The following is a 6,000-nucleotide window of genomic DNA, read 5'->3' as shown; positions in this document are numbered from 1 at the left end:
GAGGGGTTTGCCGGATACCATGCAGCAAGTCAGGGACCGATTCCCATCACTCTGCCTGGTAGTCAGTGTTCTAAATGTGTTCGAAGTGGGTGTGTCACTTTTCTTAAAGTGTTACAGTGGTACTCTCTCCCTCTTTTTAAAAATTGTATCTTCAACAATTGGCTTTGCTGTATTACATTATATTACATCTTAAAGTCAAATTCATTTCCTATCTTGACAAAAAGTTCTAGAGACTTTGCCGCACAGCTTGGTGTATCATAGCCACAATATTTATTTAATTAGTGAAGTTGGAAATACTGGCCTCTTACAGTCTCCTAATGTTTGTGAGGTTTAATACACTGCACACCAAATTTCTCACACCTATACACAACTTTCAAGGTTTTTTTTTTTTTTTTTTAACAAATACTTTGATCTTATGAAGTCAGTTAGCTGAAGGTTGCTACCTTCTGTTTGCAGCTGCTGATAATAATAATAATAATAATAATACCATGTGTTCGGCACTTTTCTAAGCATTTCATATAAATGAGCTATTTTAATTCTCAAAATTAAAAAACTTCCACCTCCCGCCCACCACCCCTGCTTTAAAAGGTAAGGACACTGAGACTCAGAGAGGCTAAGGAACTGGTCTAAGGTTGCATAGATAATAAGTGGTAGGGCTGGGATTTGCACTTAGTCTTGCTCCAGAGCTCAAACAGCTCTGTCTGCCTCTCTCTGGGAAGGGAGGAGAGGGCCTGCCCAAGCCAGGCAGCTCGTATTCCCTGATCACTCTTAATCCATTTACACAACACTGCCAGTTACAACCTGACAGTTAATGAGAGTCTGTCCTGCTTGGAGAGTGCAGGAGTTTATAGCTGATTTATATCTCTGAGCAAGCACATTTCTTTCAAAAGTGTCAAGTCAGGGAGAAGAGCTAGGGACAGGGCTCCAAGTTCGGAGTTGCGTGTGGACCAAACATGCTCCTCCACATGCAGCTGTCCAGGTGGAATTCTATCCTTGCGATGTCACACTCTGCCCTCTTTCTCTTTTAAACGGGAGGAGGGTGGGAGGTATTCCTTCAGTTTCCCTCTTTGACGCTCCTGCTGCTCAGTCAGAGGTCCAGAGGCAGTGGCCAAATCGACTGTGATTGCTCCATCCAGCCCTTATCCATCTCTAGTGTGCTTAATACCCAGGGGATAGAGAGTTCTGTCTCAATCGCCATTTCATGATTCCTCTGTGAATCATCTCGAATCCTTTCTTTTATGAGGTAAGGGTCAGTGGAACAGATTGCTCATGACACTCTTAAGACAGTTATTTCAGCATCCTATAAAGAAATTGCCAGAATGGGTGTGTCTATTGGGTGGCTCGAGTTATTAACTCAAGCATGATTGCAAAGCACCACTGGATTCTAATTGCCAATGGTTATTTTTCATTTATTTATTTGTTTATTTTTGAGATGGAGTCTCACTCTTTTGCCCAGGCTGGAGTGCAGTGGCACTATCTCGGCTCATTGCAACTTCCATCTCCTGGGTTCAAGCAATTCTCCTGCCTCAGCCTCCCGACTAGCTGGGATTACAGGCACCCACCACCATGCCCAGCTAATTTTTGCATTTTTAGTACAGACACGGTTTCAACACGTTGGCCAGGCTGGTCTTGAACTCCTGACCTCAGGTGATCTGCCTGCCTCAGCCTCCCAAAGTGCTGGGATTACAGGCATGAGCCACCATGCCTGGCCACCAATGGTTATTTTAACAAGCAAATTACCAGGTTATAGACCTAGAAGGGACTTTAGAAGTCACGTGCTCAACTCTTTCCGAATGCAGAAATCCCTCCTCCACGTTTCCAATACTCGGTCAGCCAATTCTAGCTTGTCCACTGCCACTTACTCGACAGCCACCTCGTTCTGTTCTTGGGTGGCTTCGTGATGAAGCGGGAATCACTTTCCCTGCAACTTCCCTTATTGCTCTGGGATCCCTCTGAAGCCACCCAGCGTGTTTGCTCTCTCTGCTCCAGGACACCCTCAGAAGGTCAAGGAGAGCGAGGATATGGCCTTGCATCTACTCTGCTCCAGGCTAAGCAGCCCTAGTTTCTTTATTGTGGGGTGTGGTTTTCACTGGGACTCTGGGAGTGAGTGAAGACAGAGGTTTGGACGATATCTGCTGCATGTAACCAAAAATCAAGACTCTCTTCTGTATCCTTGCAGAGAGGTCCAGGCCTACTCAGGCTGACCCCAGATGCTGTGAGAGTAGTAAAACATTGGCAGGCTGTGGGGTGAGGAGTGGCTGCGTGCGTGTGTGTGTGTGTGTGTGTGTGTGTGAGAGAGAGAGAGAGAGAGAAACAAAAATGGTGTGAGACCCCAAACCTTCATTTTCCATAATAGGAAGTCAAGAATAATCATCTAAAATTGAAAAGTGGCCGGGCGAGGTGGCTCACAGCTGTAATCCCAGCACTTTGGGATTCTGAGGCGGGTGAATTACCTGAGGTCAGGAGTTCGAGACCAGCCTGGTCAACATGGCGAAACCCCGTCTCTACTAAAAATACAAAAATTAGCCAGGCATGGTGGTAGATGCCTGTAATCCCAGCTACTTGGGAGGCTGAGGCAGGAGAATTGCTTGAACCCAGGAGACGGAGGTTGCAGTGAGCCAAGATCACATCACTGCACTCCAGCCTGGGTGACAGAGCGAGACTCTGTCTCAAAACAAACAAACAAAACTACGAAGGCAAACACAGGAAGAAATAGCTGGAGGAGTTGAGAATAGAGTCTCTCTTGGGAGCCAGATCTGGGGGTGGGCAGAGGTGGGATGGCGAACTGCTGATTTTATTATAAACCTTGAGAATGATTAGGCTTCTTAAGCTAAATACTTGTATTCCTTTGATAAAAATTATATTTAAAAATTTCCCCAAATGGAGTCTGAGTGCAAACTCTTATTAGTAGGGAAACAATTAGGGACCTCAGTTTGCCTTTGTTTGGCGTGATCGATTGAAAACAGGCCAGGATTTGCCTTGGAGAAACCTGGGTATAAATTCTGCTTGGTCACATGGACTTTGAGCAGTTACTTACCCACTCTGAGCCACAATTTCCTCTTCTGTATTATAGGGGCAGTGCTAGTACCTCTGCGGGGGTGGTGAGGATTGAAGGAGATGAAGGGAGCCAAGCTGGGAGCCTGGGGCACCAGCCAGAATTGGAGCTCAGGGACCACTTCCTGAGGGAGAGCAGATGCTGACCAGACAAAGATCCTGGGTTGCTCAATCCCAGAAGTGTCCTGGGAACCAGATCAGCCTCAGCCAGCAGAGGGTCTGGGAACTGTTGCTCTTCAAAGAAGCCCTGAGTTCTGTGCTGTTTGCTGCCTGTGGTAGAACAAAGAAGTCCTTGGACATTCCCAATTCTCCTTCATTCTCCATCTGCAGGAATATCAACTTTTCAACACTTCTCTCACAATTAGTGCATCTCCCTGGGAGAACTCTGAATCCAAGAGCTGCAGGGATGTTTAGGGTTCATTTTATCCCAATCTTTTCACTGTGGAGTTGAGGGCACGGCTCCCTCAGAGGGGACAGGCGGAGGCCCCAGAGGCTAGTTCATACTTTGTGCCTGGAGAAGGGAGGATGAACCTCGGCCGCTCTGCAGAACCCTGCGGGCAGTAGGATCTGAAAGACTCAGAGAGCTTGTCCTGATGTGGACTGGGCTCTGTGCACAACCTTTGCAACCAGAAGCTGAAGGGAAATCAAACTGCCTTTTCTGGGTAAGATTCTGGACAATTCTGGGAACTTGTCTGCAGAACAAATTGATTTATGGGGACCCAGCTGTGAGGAACTGTACAAAACAGGGCTCAGAGGAGATACACTCCAGATGTGGCTTCATTAAAAGCAGGAATAGAACAATAGGGCTGAAAGGCTTCTTAGGTCCATTGGACCGTGGATACTTGGAGTCTTGGGAGAAAGTGTGGCAAGGGCCTATGGCATCAAGTGGCTGACTTTGAGCTGGATAACAGCTTAGAATTCATTCCGTCCAACCTCCAGACACCACGGATGGTGAAGCCAGAGGCCTAGAGAGCAAAGGGGCTGATTCAGTATCACACAGCCAGGGTAGCCAAGGTTGGGACCAGAACCCATGTCTTCTGCTGCCGGTTCCAACGTCTGTCCCATCACCTGCCCCTGCCTCTTACTCCAAGAGTCTGCCTCTTTTAGAAACCAACTCAAGACTGTTTTCTTAATTAAAAGCCAATCTCACTCTGTTGGTGAGATTGGCCATACCTTGAAGAATGAGGCCAGGACTCTATCTATCTATCTATCTATCTATCTATCTATCTATCTATCTAATCAGCTTTCTTGGATTGAAAATGTCCTTTTGTGTTGCCTAGAGGGAATCCTTGCCCTAATGCTGGGGTGAAAAACTTCCTCCCTACCTCACAGGCTTCCAAGGCCCTTGGCAACACCTTCTATTGGAGTAGTTGGTCCTTTGTCAGGTGTCTGCTGTCTGTCCTCTGAGGGTGCAAGTGGGGGTGGCCCAAGAGATGAGAGCAGGATCCTCTCCAGCTGCATTGCCTCTGTTGGGAATGGATTTCAGTTTTCTGATGCTGGGAAACTAGATTCACATTTGGTAGAATCTCAAATCCAGCTTGGTTTCCCATTCCTATAACAGCATTCCTGATGTGTGTGAAATTCTTCTTTTTCTTTAACACTTTATTTTTCTCAAATTATTTAAAAATATAAGATTACTGCTGAAAATTTGGAAACTACACAAGAATATAAAGAAACCACTTAAGTTCTCACCACCCAAAGACAGCACCATTTGGAATTACGTCCTTCCAGTCTTTTTTCGTGATCATACTTCCTTTTATTTGGCTGAAATTGGCTGGATAATAACTTTTGCCCGGTGAGCATAGTTCTGTTGCTTGGAAATACGCAGAATTACTCTCTTTCCTAACAAAAGTTCAGTTGCATGAAGTCAACATCTGTCCCCAGATTCTTCCTACCTCTGTGAGAAAACCTGAACTCCATTTAAATGCCAAGGTTTATAACAGCACTTCTGATTATTACCATTTACTAAGTGTGCACTACTTGTGAGGTACAGTGCTAACTAATTCTCATACATTCCTTGTTTACTCTCCACAACAACCTCATGAAGGAGGCATTTTCTAGCTCCAAGTTTTAAATGAAACTGAGACTCGAAGAGAATGGGTCCCATTTAGGCTGACGGGAACCAAATTCAGTGAGATGACAGCCTCCTTTATTCTGGACTCTTTATCTCTTATTATGGTGGCCAGAGGACACAGGAGCATTCCTGACACCTTATCAAAACTGCCCCTTGAATGCCATGCTTGCAAAGCAAACTTTTACATTTGTTCCTGATAAATCAATCTCTTCCATTCTGGTTCATAAAGACCTTTTTTCCCCTTATAAAAATCTCTGAGGCAGCATGACTCATGTGGAATTCCTGGAAACAATATTTTTAAAAGCCTCCTAGCTATAGCACCTGGCACAGAGTCCACACCCCCTACCTGGTTACTATTATTACAGAAGGCAGGCGACACTGTTTGTTTGGTTCCCTGGGTTTCCCTCTGTTCCCCACAGTAGAACAATGGGCTAAAAGTAGCTCTGTGCTAAGGAGGGCCCATCCGCTGTGGTTGGTCTCTGAGGTGGCTTCCAGAAGCATCCGTCCTCTCCAGCAATTGGCAGAAACAAGAAGCCAAGAAGATGCTTCCTTGAATGTGGGCCCGTCTGCTCTCATGCCTGGCTCTACTCTCCCTCATCATCTCTCCCATTTGCTGGTGAGGTGGGTTTGTCTGTCCTTAGCGGGAAGATCTCTTCCCTCCCTAGCCTTCAGACCCCGAACCCATGACACCACAGCCCACCTTGCTACTACTTCTGCTGCTGATTCCTCACCCACATTGCTCAAAAGTGACATTCCTTTTAGTGGGGTGGAGCTGTTGAAATGGATTTTAAAATATGGGTTGTATTTGAATTTTTGGTTGTTTTCTAAATTTGGTCACAATCATGTCTTCTTGTTCTAAAACAAGAGAGAAA

This window comes from Theropithecus gelada, chromosome 15 (genome assembly GCF_003255815.1).
Source record: "Theropithecus gelada isolate Dixy chromosome 15, Tgel_1.0, whole genome shotgun sequence".
Lineage (NCBI taxonomy): Eukaryota > Metazoa > Chordata > Mammalia > Primates > Cercopithecidae > Theropithecus > Theropithecus gelada.
Note: the sequence above shows the minus strand (reverse complement) of the source record.